Raw genomic sequence first — 19,552 nt, 5'->3', positions numbered from 1 at the left:
TATGGTTCCTTTGAAAGGGCACGGCCGACTTCCTTCCCCATCCTTCCCTAATCTGATGAGACCGATGACTTCGCTGTTTGGTCTCTTCCCCCAAACACTCCACTATGTTCGTGTAAAACTTTTAAAAAATATGAGTCTCCCTGAACACCAATACGTGACCGCTCGCACTATAGTCCTACGCGCTACCCGTTGCGTCACGGAGCGCGGGACAGTGTAGCTCTCCTGAGTGTCTTATACACCGGAAATCAGCGCTCAGTTTTACTAAAACTAACTTTTTTTGTGCTTTGGGCCGTAGCTCATGACTGATAGTCGACAATCTAGTTATAATATGCGGACCCATTTGCTAAAGTTCTACTATTCCTTAGTTTTCAGCCAGTTTAATGGTGTTACTGGTTGCAGGGAAAAGATTGTCCGTCGTTGCACGTATCGCCGCTCTAAATGGGTGGAGCATAAACGATGAACTTCAATAAGGCTTCCACTGTCAGCGTTCACAAAATTCCTTTCTCTTGTTACTTAAAAGCTATAATTGCACTCTCCATCACTAAACAGCTAAATTGTGTGCAGTAAAAGCACTTAAAAATGTCGTAAATTGGGCTAACGCTCCTACAACACAAGCTTCGTCTTAGTCCTAGCCTGTGACGTCACAAGAGCATCAGCCAGTAACAGAACGTTTTCAATCACGTGACCAGATCTTGATATTTAATGATTTTTAAGCTTTAATTACATAAAATAACAGGTATTTTGTGAGAATATTGATCGTAAATGTCATTTAAGTGTTATAATCAATCAGAATAACAACAATCCGAACCATATTTTTAATAGAGGAAAATAGCGAATTGCTACATATCTATGGAAATAGGATATACATCCCAAACGCCTTCCACCTCCCTCTTTGCATCACCTCCTCCCTCTATCCCTGTCCATCTCCTCCGCCCGCCCGCTTCCTATACATCTTCTCCTCCCCCCTCTCTGTCTATGTCCTCCTTTCCCCTCCCTATGATCATTTCCACCCTCCCTCCTCCCTATTTGTCCTCCTCCTCTTCTCCCCTCTCTCTGACCTTGAGTCTTGCTTATTGTTATTGCAAACGAAACCTTGACCAGGAATTGAAGTCGCTTAAAATAAATGGGTAAATCAGATGGGATCATTTGTATACGTGGTATGAGAGGGCTTTTTCAGCTGCTGGGATTGTGGGAATAGTAGCTTCAGTGTCAGTATTTCACTAGTTTTAATACGCGACTGTGTATGATTAAAAAGTTTCAGACTATTCAGATTCCGTAGTAGTATTCTAATCGTAAGCCGATAAACAACAACAACTTTCCTATTTTTGTAAAATCAACGATGAGAAATTAAACAGCGCATCGTTTTGTATATATTTTTGTTTAAAATTGCATATTAAGAGGAAGAATGTATAAGGGAGAAACAAATTGTTTAACGGCTTACGTGGCCTGCTGTTGTAGTCAAAACTGCGAGAATGGAAATGAAATCAAATATTCTCACAGCATAGCACAGTATTTGTCTTCTTGCGGTCTGTTTTGACAAAAACCAAGTGCATTGTCGTTTAAAGGAATGGCTCTGAGCACTATGCGACTTATCTTCTGACGTCATCAGTTGCCTAGAACTTAGAACTAATTAAACCTAACTAACCTAAGGACATCACACACATCCATGCCCAAGGCTGGATTCGAACCTGCGACCGTAGCGGTCGCTCGGCTCCAGACTGTAGCGCCTAGAACCGCACGGCCACTCCGGCCGGCGATTTAAAGGAATATGTAGCCTTTGTCCGTTTGAATGTTTATCACTGTACAATTTAAAAATCTGAAGCAAATCGGTCATAAACTTTTCGAGGTTATTGGATATAAAGGGTGAAAATTAATAAAACCGACTAACTGCAGGGACGGATTCCTGGCTGGAAATTGACGATAAAAGGTCATTTGAACATGTGTCGGTTTTATTGATATTCACCCTGTATATAGGGTGATTCAGGAGGAATGTCACATAATTTGGGAAGTGAATATATATATGTGAAAATAAATCGAAAAGTCCTATGAACATGTGTCCAACTTTCCATCGTTACGGAACTGGAGCGGGTTGAAGATTACACATATCCATGAATGGTTGTGAAGATAAGTGTGAATATGAATTACTTACCGAAATGCTGTGTAGGCGCTGTGGTGGACAGATTAATGGTGGACAGATGACTGGTCCATCCTACAAGGGGTGTTCAAAAAGTCCCCCACCCATCACAATGCACTTGTCAACGCGTTGGATGGCATGTTCTGTTGCACATCGAACATCATCTGACGGGTTTTAATGCGGGCAACAGCACTAGATGTGAGCAACAAGTTCTTCATACCTTTGTAGTGTACACGTCTCCCTTTGACCAGCCCCATAAACAGATATCTAATGGGGTTAAGTCTGGTTATCTGGCAGGCCAGATACTGAGATACTTGTCTGGTATAGCGAATCAGTGATCCATCATGTTGCAGGTAAATTTGCCATCGTTGCTCTAATGTCACAACTTCCAAAAGTGAAGGTAAGTCTTCTATCAAGAAATTTGCGTATGCTGGGGCTGTCATGCGGTTTGACAGGAACACGAAACCTATCACCAGGTCGTCAATCATACCACGCCAGACGTTCACTGAGAACCTAACTTGGAATTGTGTTTCTCTAGTGTCATGTAAGTTCTACATCGCACATGTATGAGAACTGCAGGTGTTCACGACATCATTGCATGTAAATGTAACCCCATCTGTAAATAAAGTGTACTGTGTGACGTCTCTGTCTGTAGCCAACCATTCACAAAATTGTTTTCTGCTTACTGAGTCTCTTGGATGCACATATTGCATGGGCTGCTCATGGAATGGGTACAAGCCCTCCGAATGTAATGTACGCCACTTTCTCGTTTGTGGAATTGTCGAGCTGACAGCTAGCGTGCTGTGTACTGGTGATGGGACTCCATAGCAGCACTGCATAATGTCGTCCCTTTCCTCAACTGTCTGGATGACGTCGTCTCCTGTAATTAGTTGTACACTGGGTAGTGCTCCGGATTCACATAATGTTCGAAGAACCATGGGAAATACGCTAGCACAGGGGGTTTGTCTATCAGGGAAACGTCTCTCGTATTCTGTCACAGCTGCGTGGACACTGTACCCATACACAAACAGGTCTGTGTATACTGCTAGGGTGAACGTATGTTGCATGCTGGTATTCACGGACACAATGGACTTGCTCGGTTAACCAGCACTCAAGCACGACACACAAACTGCCTCACAACTGCTCACTGATCCAACCCACGATTGCACACTGGGTACGCTTGCAGCTATAGCCTCGGTGAAACGTCACAGTGCAGCCATCCGTTGGAGGACCCCGCATCTCTTGTAGGATGGATCAGTAATCTGTCCAACACAGCGCCTACACAGTATTTCGGTAAGTAACATTCACACTTGTCTTCATATCAATTCATGGATGTGTGTGGTCTTCAACCTGCCCCAGTTCTGTAACAATCGTAAATCGCAAATATGTTCATAGGACTTTTTATCGCATTCTTCTCTTCCTCCTCTCTGTTCATCTTCTCCTGCTCCGTTTCTCTGTCCATCGCTTTCTCCCTCTCTCTTTCTCCGTCTGGTCCTCCTCCTTCCTATCTCTGTCGATCACCTGTTCGCCCTCTCGCTGTCCTTCTCTTCCTTCCAACTAGATCTCTCTCTCTCTCTCTCTCTCCCTCTCTCTCTCTCTCTCTCTCTCTCTCTCCCTCTCCCTATCTCTATCTCCTCCTGCCTCCTCTCTCTGTCTATGTCCTCCTTCCTCTATGCCCATTTCTTTCACCCTCTCTCGGTCCAACACCTTTTTCCCGTCACTCTGACCTTGAGCCTTGTTTACTATTATTGCAAACAAAACGATGGTCGAAAACTGAAGTCGCTTAAAAACAATGAGTGAATCGGTTGGTGTCATTGGTCTGTGGGTTTGAGAGGGATCTCTGTAGCTGTTGGATCTGAGAGGATAGTAGCTCCAATCACAATATTTCGCATGATTCTAATCTCTGAATGAGTTGGATTACGAACTTAGACATGAATAAAACTTCCTTCGTTTTTGTTGCAACCACTGTGAGGAAGAAAACAGAACAGCACATTTTGGTGTCTACAATTTTTGTGTAAAAATGTGTGAAAGAATATAAGTGGGAGAAGCGATTTGTCAAATTGTTTAAATGCTCTGCTGTCGTAACTAAAGAGCCAACGGCCTTTCTGCAGTTGTAACACCGTTTCCATCAGATCACCGAAGTTAAGAGATGTCGGGCTGGGCTAGCACTTGGATGGGTAATCACCCAGTCTGCCGAGCGCTGTTGGCAAGCGGGGTGCACTCAGCCCTTGCGAAGCAAACTGAGGATCAACTGGATTAAGAAGTAGCGGCTCCGATCTCGTAAACTGACTTACGGCCAGATGAGCGGTGTGTTGACCACATGCCCCTCCATATCCGCGTCCAGTGACGCCTGTGAGCTGAGGATGACACGGCAGCTGGTTGGTACCGTAGGGCCTTCACGGCCTGCTCAGCCGGAGTTTTTTTTTTTTTAGTTTTTAGTCGTAGTTAAACCTGGTTGGAAGAAAGGAAACGAAACCTCATATTTTCACAGCACTTTCTTTCTCGCAGTCGGCTTTAACAGAAAACCTGTAGATTGCTATTTTTTTCTTTTTTTTAAAAAAGGACCTATGTCTGTCAGAATGTTTATTAGTGTATCGTGTAAAAATTTAAAGTAAATCGATGGAGAACTTTTCGAGACTTTTGATACCAACCTTAAGCAACGAATGTCTTTATATAGTAGTATAGGATGTACATACATGTTTATATACCACGTATATTTAAAAAGATGTAACCTAAGTCAATCTTAACTTTTATTAATCATGTAGAAGTCTTAACCAAATCTGTCGAGCTCTTTTCATGATTTTTGCTAACAACGTTCCTCATTTACATATTACATTTATATTTACAACGACTTATCTTTATATAGTAGTATAGATTACAAGAATCCGATTGTTGTGTGATCTCCTTGTAGGTACCAGTGCCCAGCTGCTTCGACAGCGCTTGTACGATGATGGGCTAGTGACATCCTGTGCAATGGTACAACTCCACTTGTTCTGACATAACAGCTGTACGGTGTGCATACGCTGGAGAGCCAAAGAAACTGGCACTCCTGCCTAATATCGTGTAGGGCACCCGCGAGCACGCAGAAGTGCAACAACACGACGTGGCGTGGACTCGACTAATGTCTGAAGTCGTGCTGGAGGGAACTGACACCATGAATCCTGCAGGGCTGTTCATAAATCCGCCAGAGTGCGAGGGGTTGAAGACCTCTTCTGAGCAGCACGTTGCAAGGCATCCCAGATATACTCAATAAACTTCATGTCTGGGGGGATTTGGTGGGCAGCGGACATGTTTAAGCTCAGAAGAGTGTTCCTGGACGCACTCAGTAGCAATTCTGGACGTGTGGGGTGTCGGATTGTCCTGTGTTGGAATTGTCCAAATCCGTCGGAATGCACAACGGACATGAATGGATGCAGGTGATCAGACAGGATGCTTACGTACTTATCACCTGTCAGAGTCATATCTAGACGTATCAGGGGTCCCATATCACTCCAACTGCACACGCCCTACACCATTACAGAGCCTCCACCAGCTTGAACAGTCCCCTGCTGACTTGCAGGGTCCATGGATTCATGAGGTTGTCTCCATACCCGCACACGTCCATACTCTCGATATAATTTGAAACGAGACTCGTCCGACCAGGCAACATGTTTCCAGTCATTAACAGTCCAATGTCAGTGATGATGGGCTCAGCTTTGTGTCATTCAGTCATCAAGGGTACACGAGTGGACCTTTGGCTCCGAAAGCCCATATCGATAATGTTTCATTGAATGGTTCGCACGGTGACACTTGTTGATGGCCCAGCATTGAAATCTGCAGCGTATTGAGGAAGGGTTGCGATTCTGTCACGCTGAACGATTCTTTTCAGTCGTCGTTGGTCCGGTTCTTGAAGGATCTTTTTCCGGCCGCAGCGTTATCGGTGATTTGATGTTTTACCGGATTCCTGATATTCACGATATACTCGTGAAATGGTCGTACGGGAAAATCTCCACTCCATCCCTACCTAGGAGATTCTGTGTCCCATCGCTCGTGGACCGACTATAACACCACATTCAAACTCACTTAAATCTTGATAACTTGCAATAATTTGTAGCAGCAGTAACCGATCTGGCAACTGCCTCAAACACTTGTTGTTTTGTATTGACATTGCCGACCACAGCGCCATATTCTGCCTCTTTACATGTCCCTGCATTTGAATGCGCATGCCTATGCCAGTTTCTTTGGAGCTTCAGTGTACATACAAAATAATGTTCATAGAGCAGCGTTTCCTGTTTACCTGGATCCACAGCCTTTTGTCGTAGTGGAACTCCTCTTTATTTCATCATTGCACACCAGTAGTAATAGTTTTTGTTGTTGCTGTGTGGTGGTGGCGGTTGTGATGGTGATCTTCAGTCCCAAGACGAGTTAATACAGCTGTAAGCCTCTTCATCTCGGAATAACAGCTGCAACCTATGTCCATTTGAACCTGCGTACTGTATTCGTCCCCTCTACAGCTTATCTCCCCCCTGCCCCCCCCCCCCCCCCCCACACACACACACATAGCTCCAGTGCTAAATTAACAATTCCCTGACGATGTGTCAGTGTCTGCCCTATCAACTGATCCCTACCTTCAGTCACGTTATGCTACAAATTTCTTTCACGTTTCAAACGCTTATTTTCATTTCTTGTCTAAACCCCTTATCGTCCACGTTTCGCTTCTGTACAACACTACACTCCAGAAAAATACTTCAGACTTCCTAACAATTAAATTTGTATTTGATACCAGCTAACCCGCCAATGCTTCGCAATTGCTAAATATGTATCGGAATTAGAAATACGTCCTAATTTGGCGTTCCCCGCGAACTGTGTCAGGACGCAAATTTCGGCTCATCGCTGCGACTTTGTCGACTTTGAAGATACGGAACTCGAAATTATATATAATATACAGGGTGTTACAAAAACGTACGGCCAAACTTTCGGGAAACATTCCTCACACACAAAGAAAGAAAATGTGTTATGTGGAAATGTGTCCGGAAACGCTTACTTTCCATGTTAGAGCTCATTTTATTACTTATTTTCAAATCACATTAATCATGGAATGGAAACACACAGCAACAGAACGTACCAGCGTGACTTCAAACACTTTGTTACAGGAAATGTTCAAAATGTCCTCCGTTAGCGGGGATACGTGCATCCACCCTCCGTCGCATGGAATCCCTGATCCGCTGATGCAGCCCTGGAGAATGGAGTATTGTATCACAGCCGTCCACAATACGAGCACGAAGAGTCTCTACATTTGGTACCGGGGTTGCGTAGACAAGAGCTTTCAAATGCCCCCATAAATGAAAGTAAAGAGGGTTGAGGTCAGGAGAGCGTGGAGGCCATGGAATTGGTCCGCCTCTACCAACCCATCGGTCACCGAATCTGTTGTTGAGAAGCGTACGAACACTTCGATTGAAATGTGCAGGAGCTCCATCGTGCATGAACCACATGTTGTGTCGTACTTGTAAAGGCACATGTTCTAGCAGCACAGGTAGAGTATCCCGTATGAAATCATGATAACGTGTTCGATTGAGCGTAGGTGGAAGAAACTAAAATGAGCTCTAACATGGAAATTAAGCGTTTGCGGACACATGTCCACATAACATCCTTTTTTTATTTGTGGGTGACGAATGTTTCCTGAAAGTTTAGCCGTACCTTTTTGTAACACCCTGTATATAGAATAAATTATATAGAATAAATTATATAGAATATGAGTAAAAAACCTTTTCGTTTTTGGTTTTCATTGTTTTAAGGTATTTAAAATTTTTTGTACACAATACACATAGAGACTTCAGAATGTACATTTTTCGTTTTTTGGATACTTTGTGCTAAGAGTACGAACTGGTTTTCTGACCTACCAGTTGGTGAAAGGGCACGTAAAAACACTGTGATCGTAAATCAATGCTTCGCCTATACTGAATGGCTAATCCAGTTGGGATCATTGGTATGCGGGATATGAGACGCCTCTCCATCTGCTGGATCTGTGAGAACAGTTGTTACAGTGATATTATTTCGCATAGTTTTACTCTGCGAAAGGGTAGCAATGCAAAATGGGGGAAGGTTCAAACTGCGTAGCAGTATTCTAATAGTAAGTCCATAAGTCATGAACACAACCTCCGTAATATACAGGATCTCTGTTAAAACCGACTGCGAAAAAGAAAACAAAGCCGCACATGTCCACAGCACAGTACTTTCTTTCTCGTAGTCGATTTTAATAGAAAACCTGCACATCGTTATTTAAATAAAATATGCAGCCTATGTTCGTCCTAATATTTGTTAGAGTATCGTGGAAAAATAGGAAGCGAATTTTTGCTAATAACGTTTCCTCCTCATATGTTAGTATAGATTGACAAATTCCCCTTTTGCGAAAAAGCTTACATTGCTTCAGCCAGTCTGCTTCGGCCATCGTCAGGTATTTTGCTACCCAAATAGCAAAACTTACCTGTTATTTTACTATTTCCTAGGCCAAGATGTAATTCTCAAAAGGCTGACTGGGACACCTTCTCAGCAAATCTGAATCATGTGTAGGATGGATTCCACCAGCTGTTCACTGAAGCTGTAATTAGCGCAGCAGAGAAGTGTCTTTCAGGAGGTTTCCGTAATGTATACAGGGTGTCCATAATTAAAGTCCCGTTTTCAAAACATTTTAGAAAGAGAACCACTGCTCAGAACGACGTCTCATTTAAATAGCACATTTTTGACGCAGGGGGAAATGTCATGGAGCAAATAAAAAAAATTAACGAACTTTGACCAATAAATGGCGGTGTAATCGTCAGAATGCGCACACCAGCAGACGCGCGACACACGGTTGTTCCTCAGTTTGCTTACGAGTCGCCCAACATGACTTCCTTTATGAAGGATCGCGCGCTGCTGGTAAAGCTCTTCTACAAGAACAGTGACTGAGCGCCAGTGGCCCTGCAGAAGTTCCGAACACTCAAAGGTATGCAAAAATGCACTGGTCCGATGCCTGCTAAGGTTCTGGAGAAAATGTTTAAAAAATTCGAAAAGACCGTTTCTTTTGATATGCATTGTGGCAGAGGAAGGAAAGCTGTTGATCCGACGTCTGTCGAAGATATGACCACCGCACTGCGGGAGGGGTCGAGCGGTGGTGTGCAAAGGTGCAGTGCGCATGGAATTGGCCGAACGCTGGATATGCCTGCGTCCAACTTGTATAAAACCTATGAAACATCCTGCATTGCTAACCGTACAGAATCAACCACGTTCAGGAGCTGCTTCTTGCTGACCTATCAGCAAGACAAACCAGCACGTGCTCGCGTGGGTATGGACAATGAATGGCCATGGATCATTCTGTGTACAGATGAAGCCCATTTCCATCTCCAGGGACAAGTCAATACGCAGAACTGTAGAATATGGGCAACAGAGAATCCGCACACACATCAATCGGTAACACTACATTCTTCAAACGTGACTGTGTGGTGCGGGTTAACGGCATCGTTTATCGTAGAGCCGTATTTTTTCGAGGAGGTGAGTGTGCGGGTCCTGTTGCCTGTACCGTCATTGGTAAGCACTACGAGAGTATTTTGCGAACCAACGCCATTCCAAGCCTCCAATAGCGTGAATGTGTGGGTAGTATGATTTTTATACAAAATGGCGCTCCTTCGCACATTGTACAGCTAGTGAAGCGGCTGCTTCAGAGAAATTTCGGAAATACTAGCATTATCAGCCGTCATTTCCCTACAGCCTGGCCGTCCAGGTCCCCTGATCTTAATGCGTGTGACTTCTGGCTGTGGGGTTATCTAAAAAATGTTGCGTTCAGTGCTCCAATTATGGACGTAGCTGATCTGAAGTCTCGCATTGCCTAACACATCCTGAATGTGATCCCCGAGACACTCAGATCAGTTGTGGAACATGCTGTTTCTAGATTTCGTCTTGTGGCAGAAAACGGTAGATAGGACAACATGTCTTGCGCTAATCTTACGACTATCAGAAATCGATCTCAGTGTCCGTTTATGCGGTTTGTAGCCTCGGGACAATTTTCCCATCTTGTCTTGGTGGATGAGCTTACCTAACAGTGCCACAGCTGTTGACTGCCGAACTTGCGCCGTCATGCACATTGAACAGTACGGATAGTGTAATGTGCAACTCAAACCATAGCCGTCGTATTGCTAGTCATCTGTCATTTGTAGCCAACCATATCTACGTTAAGATGCTTGCAGAGCCATCTGTTGGTGAAATTTTTGTTCATTCTTTCTACGACGTTTCCGCCTGCGTCAACAATGTGCTGTTCAAATTTGACGTTGTTCTGAGCAGTGGTTCTCTTTCTATAGCGTTTTGAAACGGAAACTTTAATTATGGACGCACTGTATATTCGTGGCTGGAAAGAAGAGTGTGTAAAGCTATGCAAAGAATTCTGTGAAAGTAATGATCATAAAATAGTAGATGAGTTGCTGAGTTACATAGACACAGTAAGGCGTATAAAGTGGACTGAGACCCTTGAATCCCTGGACTTCCCAAGTAGCAAGCAGGAAAGCCTGGTCTTTGCCCAGAAAACTAGGTGGTAGCACCCAAAGAGATCGCACATGTGATACTGCTACCCACAATCAAGTTGCAGCCAACATTACGTTCATGCCCGAGCACATACTGCAGTGAAGTGACAGAAGTCATGGGACAGCGATATGCACATATACAGATGGCGGTGATATCGCGAACATAAGGGCAGTGCATTGGCGGAACTGTAATTTGTATTCAGGTGGATGATGTGAAAAGATTTCCGACGTGATTATGGCCATACGACCGGGAATTAAGACTTTGAACGCGAAATGGTAATTGGAGCTAGACGCATGGTACATTTCATTTCTTAAATCGTAAGGGAATTAAATATTCCGAGAGCCACAGTGTCAAGAGTGTGCCGAGAATACCAGTACTTCTCACCACGGATCGAGAGCATCAGCGTTTGCGTAGAGTTGTCAGTGCTAACAAACAAGTAACAGTGCGTGAAATAACCACAGAAACCAATATGAGGCGTACGAAGAACGTATCCATTAGGACAGTGCTGCGAAATTTGGTGTTAACGGGGTGTAGCAGCGGACGATCGATGCTGTGCCTTTGCTAACAGGACGACATCGCTTGCAGTGGCTCTCCTGGTTTCGTGACCATATCGGTTGAACCTTAGACGACTGGAAACCGTGGCCTGGTCAGACGAGTCCCGATTTCAGTCGGTAAGAGCTGATAGTAGGATTCGAGTGTGACACAGACCTAACGATGCCATGAACTCAAGTTATCAACAAGGTATTGTGCAAGCTGATGGTGGGCTGTGTTTACATTGAACCAGTCATTGACTAGAAATGGTTGCGTTTGGCTACTTGGAGACTATTTTCAGCTATTCTTGGACTTCATGTACCCAAATGATCATGTAATTATTATGGATGACAATGCACCATGTCACCGGGTCACAATTGTTCGCGATTGGTTTGAAGAACATTCTGGACAATTCGAGCGAATGATTTGGCCACCCAGAGCGCCCGACTAGCGACGTAATCGAGAGGTCAGTTTGCGCAAAAAATCCTGCACTGGCAACATTTCACAATTATGGATGGCTGTAGAAGCAGCAAGGCTCAACATTTCTGCAGGGGACTTCCAACTACTTGTTGAGTCCATGCTATGTCCAGATGCTGCACTATGCCGGGCAAGAGGAAGTCCGACATGATATTCGTAGGTATCCCATCACCTTCATCTCCTCCGTGTACTGAAGCTGAGAAGAAATTAAAGGCACTCCAAACAGATTGCAAAACTGAAACAGAATACTCTGTACCGCCATAAAAAAAGTGAAACAGGGAAAGCCCAAGGTTTTGATGGCATTCACGCAGAATTCCTTTTGCACAGTGGCAAGTATGTGAAAAACCTGCTGGTTAAGATCTCCACAAATCTTCTGCAAACGGGCAACATACTGCACAAAATGAAACGAACAAAAGACGTAGCCTTATTGAAACCAGGTAAACCAAAAAACAAGCCAGAAAGTTATCGACCCATTGCTTTACTAAGTTTGCTATATAAACTTCTGGAAAGAATGGTGTACAAAGAATATCTCACAGTATCTTCGAACATATACCGGTTAAACAGGCAGAATTCAGACCTACCCACAGCTGCACAAATCAAGTACTTTCCCTAACTCCCTTTATAGAAGCTGGCTTCCAGAATCGAGAAAAATCATCAATCCCATTCATTGATCTGTCGGGTGCATATGATACTGTCTTGAGGCAAGATGTCGTATTGAGACTTCTATAAGTGATCCTAAGCCCAAAACTTGGCAGTCTAATCAATAATATGCTCAGTAACCGCTGTTTCCAAGCACTAATTGGCAACAAGACGAGTTTGCAGATGAAGCTAAACAATGCGCTATCACAAGGTTTTGTTCTGGATCCTCTACTGGTTCAGTTTGTAAATATCAGATGTGCTTGGAACCACATTAAAAAAAAAAATGGTGTTCATTTGGGGGGGGGGGGGGGGGGCGAACCGCGCAATAACCCTGGGTTCGGTGTGGGGTGGCGGGTTGTGAACCACTGAGGGCTACGGCGGGGACGAAGCCTCTCCGTCGTTTAAAGGTCCCCGGTTTAAATACACAATTCACACACAATGTAAGTATGGCTCAACACGACGATGATGTCCTGTTTAAAACGCACTTCATGTTGAGAACTGCCTATTTTCTGAAATTGGAAGATTGTAGAGTCTTAAAAGTCTGGGCAATCCAAAGGGGAGATCTCACATTCGTTGCATACGCCCATTCCCACGTTGCGCGATAGTAGAGTACAAACGTCAGAGATTAATAAACTCAGCCACCGCTCTGGCAGATCTAAGAAACTAACTGATACTTGTTACCATACTACACTGAATCGCCAAAAAGACTGGTACAGGCATGCGTATCTAAATACAGAGATATGTAAACAGGCAAAATACGACGCTGTGGTCGGCAACGCCTGCATAAGACAACAGGTATCTGGCGCAGTTGTTACATCGGTTACTGCTGCTACAATGGCAGGTTATCAAGATTTAAGTGAGTTTGAACGTGGCGCTGTAGTCGGCGCATGAACGATGGGAGACAGAATCTCCGAGGTAGCAACGAAGTGGGGATTTTCCCGTACGACCGTTTCACGAGTATATCGTGAATATCAGGAATCCGGTAAAACATCAAATCTCAATGGTGTGGAGTGTGTACAGTTGGAGTGATGTGAGACCCCTGATATGTCTAGATATGACTCTGACAGGTGATAAGTACGTAAGCATCCTGTCTGATCCTGCATCCATTCATGTCCATTGTGCATCCCGACGGACTTTAGCACTTCCAACAGGACAATGCGACACCCCACACGTCCAGAAATGCTACAGAGTGGCTTCAGGAACACTCTTCTGAGTTTAAACTCTTCCGCTGGCCACCAAACTCCCCAGACATGAAGTTTATTGAGTATATCTGGGAGGCCTTGCAACGTGCTGTTCAGAAGAGATCTCGACACCCTCGTGCTCTTGCGGATTTATGGACAGCCCTGCAGGACTCATTGTCATTTCCCTCCAGTACTACTTCAGACATTAGTCGAGTCTATGCCACGTCGTGTTGCTGCACTTCTGCTTGCTCGTGGGGGGCCTACACGATATTAGGCATGTATACCAGTTTCTTTGGCTCTGCAGTGCATGTCCTACGTCAACCAAACGACTGGCACACATAGCAACTATCGCAGACGAATTCCATTACAGACAGGTACATAGGTCCATGACGAAACTGGGCACAGAAATGTGAGAGGAACTTGTTTTTAGGCCTATTCTGCGCCCTAGAAATCACAGATCATTAGAGATGGCTAATGTGCAACATGTCAGAGTGATGTAAACAGAACCACCGTTGGAATGCAAAAGCGGAAAGAGATGTTATGCAGGGATGAGTGACGGCACTTCATGACCCAGGCGAGTGTCATCTAAGTGTGTGTTTGTGATAACAGTGAAATTTGGTGAAGGTGGTTCGATGATATGGAGCCGTTTCTCCTAGTTTCGGCACGGATCATAGTTTTTCTCAATAGCATTATAAATTAATCGCTTTGCGCGAACATTTTAGATAATCTATCTACATCTACATGACTATTCTGCAATTCACATTTAAGTGCTTGGCAGAGGGTTCATCGAACCACAATCATACTATCTCTCTACTATTCCACTCCCGAACAGCGAGCGGGAAAAACGAACACCTAAACCTTTCTGTTCGAGCTCTGATTTCTCTTATTTTATTTTGATGATCAATCCTACCTATGTAGGTTGGGCTCAACAAAATATTTTCGCATTCGGAAGAGAAAGTTGGTGACTGAAATTTCGTAAAAAGGTCTCGCCGCGACGAAAAACGTCTATGCTGTAATGACTTCCATCCCAACTCGTGTATCATATCTGCCACACTCTCTCCCCTATAACGCGATAATACAAAACGAGCTCTAAGTGTCCTGCCAATGAAACGCAACCTTTGGCTCGCCTTCCCGACAATATTATCTATGTGGTCCTTCCAACTGAAGTTGTTCGTAATTTTAACACCCAGGTACTTAGTTGAATTGACAGCCTTGATAATTGTACTATTTATCGAGTAATCGAATTCCAACGGATTTCTTTTGGAACTCATGTGGATCATCTCACACTTTTCGTTATTTAGCGTCAACTGCCACCTGACACACCATACAGCAATCTTTTCTAAATCGCTTTGCAGCTGATAATAGCGCACTTTCCAAGTTGTACACCGAAGTGGGGCAGTGGTTAGCACTATGGACTCGCATTCGGGAGGACGACGGTTCAATCCCGCGTCCGGCCATCTTGAATTAGGTTTTCCGTGATTTCCTTAGAGCACTTTAGGCAAATGCCGGGATGGTTCCTTTGAAAGGGCACGGCCGATTTCCTTCCCCATCCTTCCCTAATTCGAGCTTGTGCTCCGTCTCTAATGATATCGTTGTCGACGGAACGTTAAACTCTAATTTCCTCCTCCTCCAAGTTGCACGAAAAATTTGAAAACGCACCTTCTGTCACCAAAACAATGAGCACTGTGTTGAGGGAGATCAGGTGAATTTACTGGAAGGTGACCAGCTAAGACCCCTGATCGAAACCCTGTCAGACATCTTAGAGATGCTCTATAGCCTCAGTAAAGAGCCAGCTGTGTCAGTTAAAAAATCTGGTAACGAATACTGGCTATAAGTCAGGAAGAAAGGACAAAAATTCGTGTTTGCTGTATTGGAAGTTGGTGAGCTTTCCAGAAGATTAAAGCACACTCTTAGTTATATAACAAGAAGAATAATATATATGTTCAGTAACGTAGGTAAAATATCGGAAGAATCAGCCTCAATGGGGAACTTGAAACTTTCAGCACTGGGCAAGAGCGTCTGGAGGAACTATGGCTCAGGTTTAAAAGAACAGTTGACCATGCACTGGATAGAAATGTACCAGTAGAACAATTAATAATGGTAGGGACACTTCATGGTATAAAGTCACTGTAAAGAAACGTCTAAAGAAACGGAGACTGCTGCATAATAGGTATAAAACAAATCATAGAACTATAAGTAGAGAGATGCTGAATGACACGCGTTTGGCTGTCAAGAGTCCAATGCGTGAAGCCTTCAGTGACTACCGTAGCAGAATATTGGCAAATGATATTTCACAAAAACCAAAGAAATTCTGGTCTTATGTAAAGGCCGTTAGTGGCACCAAATTTAGTGTCCAGTCCCTAGCGAAAGAGACAGGAACTGAAATTGAGGGTAGCAAAGCAAAAGCTGAAATGCTTAACTCTGTTTTGAAATATTCCTTTACAACGGAAAACCCAGGAGAATCGCCGCAATTTAATTCTCGTGCCACTGAAAAGATGTGTGAAATCAGTATTAGTGGCAGTGGTATTGAGAAACGGCTGAAATTGTTAAAATTTAACCAAGTTCCAGAGCCCGAAGAAATCCCTATCAGATTCTACATGGAATTTACGGACGAGTTAGCCCCTCTTCTAATTATAATCTGTCGCAGAACCCTCGAACAAAAATCTATGCCCAGAAGTTGGAAGAAAGCGCAGGTAACACTCGTCTACAAGAAGGGTAGTAGAAGTTATCCACAAAACTATCTTCCAATATCTCTGAAATCAATTTGTTGTACAATCTTAGAACATATTCTAAGCTCAAACCTAATGAGTTATTTTGAACAGAATAACCTCCCCCATTAAAATATCGATCATGTGAAACCCAACTCTCACTTTTCTCGCTTGACATACTGAAAACTTTTGATGAAACCAGTCAGAAAGATGCAGTACTTCTTGATTTCCGAAAAGCATTTGACTCATCACCACACCCACGCTTACTGTCAAAAGTTCGATCATATGGGGTATCAAATGAAATTTGTGGCTGAATTGAGGACTTTTTGCTAGGGACGACACAGCTTGTTATCGTGGAAGGAGAGTCATCGTCAGATGTGGAAGTAAATTCGGGTGTGCACAAAGGATTTTTGTTGGAACCTTTGCTGTTCATGTTGTATATTAATGACCTTGCGGACAATAATAGTAACCTCAGACTTTTCACAGATGATGCAGTTATCTGTTATGAAACACTGTCTAAAAGAAGCTGATATATATTCGGTCAGCTCTTGATAAGGTTTCAAAGTGGTACAAATATTGGCAACTTGTTTTAAATGTTCAGAAATGTAAAATTGTGCACTTCAAAAAACGAAAAAAGGGTAGTATCCTATTACTATAATATCAACGAGTCACAGCTGGAATCGGCCAACTCATAGAAACACCTGGCTGTAACACTTTGGAAGGTTATGAAATGGAGTGATTACATAGACTCAGTTGTGGGTGGAGCAGGTGGTAAACTTCGGTTTATTGGTAGAATTCTGGGGAAATGCAATTAGTTTACATAGGAGACTGCTTACAAATGACTTGTGCGGCCGATTCTGGAATACTGCTCAAGTGTGTGGGATCCGTACCCAACACGACTAACAGGGAATATTGAACGTAAACAGGTAAGGGAAGCACGAATGGTCACAGGTTTGTTTGACCAGTGGGGGAATGTTACAGTAATGCTGAAGAAACTGAACTGGCAGACTCTTAAAGATAGACGTAAACTATTCCGAGAAAATCTACTAACAGAGTTTCAAGAACCAGCTTTAAATGGTGACTTTAGGAATATACTTCAACCACCCACGTATCGCGCACATAAGGATCGTGAGGGCAAGATTAGAATAATTACAGCACTCTCAGATGCGTTCAATCATTTCTTCCAGCGCTCCATACGCGAACGGAACGGGAAGAACGTCTAAAAACTGGTGCATTGGGACGTACCCTCCGCCATGCACTTCGAGATGGTTTGCTGAGTATGGATGTACTTGTATGAAACTGAGGTCAGTGGACTTTTGGCCACGAAGGTGCTGAATAATACTGTGTCAATAAGCGTGCTGTGAACTTCCATATCATTAGGCACTACAAAAAAAGTTTGTTAAAACAAGCTATCGGTGCGACTATATACAGCTGCTTTTGCTGTTTCTATTCTGTCGAAACAAGCGCTCGGCCAGTTATGAGTGTGTTGTCAATGGGCAATACCGAAGAACGAACATCAACTACAAATTGATGGGAGATTATTCTGATAGGGAAACCTCTCGAGGAAGGATACAGATGTGGCCCGCGCATTGACACCAAAACAGAAGTCTCTAGAAACGCTTAATTTCGTCCACAGTTGGTACTATTAGTTACTGGCCTAATTGACAAACAAAATGTTCCAGAATTTGAGTGTGGTTTTAATTGCAAAATTGTTACCATTGGTACTGTCTGAGGTCGAATGCAGTCAGGCTGTTTCCTAGTACGAAAGTGAAATAAAGTAGATATTATACACATTTTTGCTTATTTTTCACTTTGCGCTATAACACAAAATGTGGCGGAAATTATGTTACAAATGTCACAATATACCGCAGTTGTCTCAGTCCAAGGTGGATCGTCATTGATAAACAATATGCATTAGCATTTTGCGCTCTCGACACGTAAGAGCTAGAGTCTAAAACACATTACGAAGTTCCAGTAGTAAGGTTTGTTACAGTTAACGGCGCATTTGATTCCTCGCAGAGCATTGTTATAAACACCTGAAAGTCCACCAAAACGGAGGAGATTTTATCGCTTTGTACACACAAAGCATGTTAAATGAACTTGCACTTACGTTGTATCACACTAGAGCAAATTGTTTCCAGACGCAAGTGAGATCCGTACCTCACTGTGCGGGTAAATATTGCAGCGGCACGCTGTACCTGGTGAATTCTTTTTGTGCGCAGCTGTTCTGCAGGCTGTGGCTGTGGTATGCGAGGGCAGCTACACTAGCGCCAGCCACTGTGTTCTGCTGGAAGCTCGCGAACTGTGTCGTGTATACGTGGGTTCGGAAGTGCGTTGTCCGAGTGTGCTAGCTCCTTCTACAAATTGAGTGATACCTTATCGTTAGAACAGTGCAAAGCAAAGTTCGAAGTATCGATATAATATGAAAGCCGGAAGTCGACGTGCTTAAAGTAAAATCTATTTACGTTTTTGTTAAAGGTTGCTTGTTGTGCTGCTTATAGCTTCTCAGAGCATGGAGACTCTGCACCAAACAAAAGTAAGTTAACTTTTTAAGTATTTTGTTGGATTCGTATGAATGTAATGAGGAATTATGTGTCGCATGAATGTCGATTTCTAGCTTTATGGCTCGACATTCTGTAGCGGCGTTATTTAATTTAGAGTGAAACACCCAACAAATATATGTGAAATTTGCTGCATGCCTCGAATGCTAAGGAAACAGTTAAATAAAAATTGACAAATAAATTTCTTTTGTGTGTCAATATAATGGTGTTAATGTAATAAGTACTGTGTCGAATGCCTCATACCACCAGTGGGCGCGGCCTTCCAGGTCCATATTGGGTCTGCATGCCCGTAGTTATACAGTTTGACACGGTATGCAACCTGTTGTGTTTGCCGTTTTTACACCTGTAGTCGTTATTGTGCGATATTGTATTCGGCTTGTGGCTTATTCGGAATTCGCATTCTATGTCAGAGCTGGATAGAAATTAACGACCAAGACAAATTGCAGCACAGAAACAATTTTAAATGAATATTTGCAAATGATTACTCTACCTGGACTTTTAATACACTTTTAGAGAGATTATTGAAAAGTTGTTATTAAAATCGCGGTTGATATAGTCAGTTGTTTTGTTCCATTGCAGAGGTTTTTTAAACATGTCAATGACTTTAATCACTCATTTGATCTAGAGAAAATTGGAAACTAATCGTAACAGATCGGTGTTCGTAAGGATTGTCGCTGCAAACGAATAAGCATTTAACTCGTAAAAGTATAACAACAGAAGAAGGTTTACGTTCGCTAAACGAAGGTCATGACGTGTGTAGTTACATATTCCCTTCAGCATCAATTGCATACG

The 19,552-nt window shown here is 43.3% G+C and overlaps 1 protein-coding gene across 2 annotated transcripts in view; it reads left to right on the top strand.

Moving 5' to 3' along the window:
- The first annotated feature begins 18,482 nt into the window (after positions 1–18,482).
- Positions 18,483–19,552, top strand: part of LOC126297734 (epidermal growth factor receptor kinase substrate 8-like protein 2) — a 191,758-nt gene continuing 190,688 nt past the window's right edge. For both annotated transcript variants that reach the window (XM_049988881.1, XM_049988880.1), the window contains exon 1: positions 18,483–18,735. The gene's annotated coding sequence lies outside the window, so the exon portion shown is untranslated. The remainder of the gene's footprint in view (positions 18,736–19,552) is intronic.

The sequence above is a fragment of the Schistocerca gregaria genome, chromosome X (assembly GCF_023897955.1).
Source record: "Schistocerca gregaria isolate iqSchGreg1 chromosome X, iqSchGreg1.2, whole genome shotgun sequence".
Taxonomy (NCBI): Eukaryota; Metazoa; Arthropoda; class Insecta; order Orthoptera; family Acrididae; genus Schistocerca; species Schistocerca gregaria.
This window is presented reverse-complemented; position numbering and strand designations above follow the sequence as displayed.